The sequence below is a fragment of the Neophocaena asiaeorientalis genome, unplaced genomic scaffold (assembly GCF_003031525.2).
Source record: "Neophocaena asiaeorientalis asiaeorientalis breed wild unplaced genomic scaffold, Neophocaena_asiaeorientalis_V1.1 scaffold671, whole genome shotgun sequence".
Classification (NCBI taxonomy): domain Eukaryota; kingdom Metazoa; phylum Chordata; class Mammalia; order Artiodactyla; family Phocoenidae; genus Neophocaena; species Neophocaena asiaeorientalis.
The window spans coordinates 2,851,894-2,854,207 of NW_020175533.1; the positions used below are offsets into that span (position 1 = coordinate 2,851,894).

General features: G+C 52.2%; 2 protein-coding genes across 10 annotated transcripts in view; one reads left to right on the forward strand and one right to left on the reverse strand.

The window, feature by feature from the left end:
• Positions 1-577, reverse strand: part of LOC112415986 (uncharacterized) — a 64,555-nt gene extending 63,978 nt beyond the window's left edge. For all 9 annotated transcript variants that reach the window (XR_003006410.1, XR_003006409.1, XR_003006404.1 and 6 more), the window contains exon 1: positions 495-577. The gene's annotated coding sequence lies outside the window, so the exon portion shown is untranslated. The remainder of the gene's footprint in view (positions 1-494) is intronic.
• The window catches only part of GATA1 (GATA binding protein 1), a 7,201-nt gene that overhangs the window by 903 nt on the left and 3,984 nt on the right, over positions 1-2,314 (forward strand). The gene's annotated exons all lie outside the window — the stretch shown is intronic.

Below are 2,314 nucleotides of genomic sequence, written 5' to 3' on the forward strand. Positions count from 1 at the left end.
CTCTGGCCCCATCTCTTTCTGAACTCCAATTTTATCTCTGTTCTCAAACTCCTCCTGTGCTCCCATAAGCCATCTCTAATCATCAGACACATTTCTGCCTGCCTGTCCAAATTCCACCTCCGCTCCCCTCAGACTTGGACCCTCAGACTTTTCCATGACTCTTGGAATCCACCCAGACCCCTAAACTACACCTCCAGCTTCTCAACTTTCTCTCTCTCAAACTTTGGCTCTGATTCCCAACCCTGTCTCTGCTTTCCCAACTTATTTCTGATCCCCAAATGGGACCTTTCAAGCAGACCCTTCTCTGCTCCTCAAACCCATATCTGCTTACCCCAAACTCCACAGCTGTTCTCCAAACCTCTGACTCCTCACCCCCATACCTAATCCTCAAACTCCACCTCAAACTCTCCCAAGAGTTATCTGCCCCCATATCCCAGCTCTGCTCCCTTCAGTCCCGAGGGACCCTCCCTTGAGGGCTGGGATACGGACGTTACCTGGGGTGAGGGGCTGGGCGGAAGGAGTTGAGGGTGCCGGCCTGCTGCCTGCTGCCCGTTGGGGCAGCACTTACTCTAGTGGGGCAGCTGATAAGGAGCTTTCATATCCCCCAGCCTCGAGATAAACTTTATCTCTGTCTGGAGAGTGATAACTGGGGGTGGCGGGGCTGGGCCCCTGCCATGGGAGGGGTGGGCAGTCCTGGACCCACCAAGGTACAAGATGCAGGGACGGGGGTCAGTGGGGCTGGAGGGAGATTGGGGGTGGTGGTGAGGTGAGAATGAGGGTATAAAGGAAGAATGGTGATAGAGACAAAAAGAGCAAGAGACAAACAGAGACAGAGAGAAGGGAGGAAAGAACAGAGAGAGATGGAGAGAGAAAAGAAGCAAAAGACAGAGACATGAAGAGAAAGAAGAAAAACAGAGACTCAAAGAAAGAGTAAGAGAGAGAGAGAGACAAGAAAGAGGGGGAGACCCAGGAACAGAAAAGGAGAGCGAGACAGGAACTCAGAGAGAGATACAGATAGAATCATGGCGAGACAGAGAGGAAAGAGATGGATGAGATGAGGAGGCAAGACACTCTCCCTAGGGAGAGACAGCAGGTGCCCTGGACCCTAGAGGAGGTTGGTGGTGGGCACACTGACAGATCCATCTCTAGCCCAGCACAACCCCTAACCCTGGGCCCAACTCTTAGCCTGTCTATACAATGGGTCACGTAAGCGGGGGAAGATGGTCTTCTCTATATTTGTCACTCCACCCTACAGACAGGGAGACCAAGGCCTTCAGATTCATTGGGCAAGTCAGGGGCAGGGGTAGGTTTCTTGCCTCTTCATCTGGGGCTGTGTGCAGGAGGGTGTGTTCATGGGTACGTGAGTAGTCAGACAGACATGGAAATAAGGCCAGAGGACCCAGAGAGAGAGACTAAGGAAGAGACAAACAAGCAGAAAGAAACAGAGTGGGAGAGATGTACAGACACTCAGAGAGATGAATGGAGAGGGAAAAAGAGAAACAGAAAAAGATACAGAGAGCAAAGAAGGAGATAGAGAAACAAAGAGATAAAAAGAGATAAAGAAGGAGAGAGATAATCAGACAGAGACATGGGAGGACAGAGAAAGGGAGGAGGAAAAACATTAAACATTTATAAAAGCACAGAAAGAGAGAGCAAGATGTATCATGGTAGCATAGAAAAATGGGAGGGAAATACAGAGAGCCAGACTTGAGAAGAAACAGGGTCAGGAAAAAAGAGACACAGGGAGACAGAGATACACACAGGGAAGGACAGAGGCAAATGGGCAGAGAGACCAAGCTGCCTTCTCCTAAGTCTTAGCTCGAGCCCTGTCACCACCTCCTATCCGGCAGATAGGGAAACTGAGGCCTGAGGATGGTGGAGACTGAAGGAACTTGAAAGCAGAACTATGGCAGACCTCCCCAGGGGACAGGGTATGGGTAGAGGGAACACCTCCCACCTGTCCCCCTCCTCAGAGGAAGCCAGTGGCCTTGGGGTGATTTCAAAAGTAGGGCGGGGATGGCAGAGATAAGCAGTGGGGGTACTGACCCCCCCCATGGAGCAGGGAGGAACTGAGGGGCCCTCCGTCTGCAGACCCAACGGAGGTGGGGGAGGGGAGAGTCAAGCCGGAAACCATGGGGTTTCTGAGAAAGTCAGAAGGCAAGATGCAACAGATAGGGATGAAGTTGGGGAGCACAGGAGGGTGAACCCCAAGTTCAAGGGGGGTGACCAAGGAGTTCAAGGGACTCTGGCTCCATACCCCAGCCCACCCCACCTCGATTCTTTTAGAGGCGGAGGGGAGAAAGTGTGGGGGCAG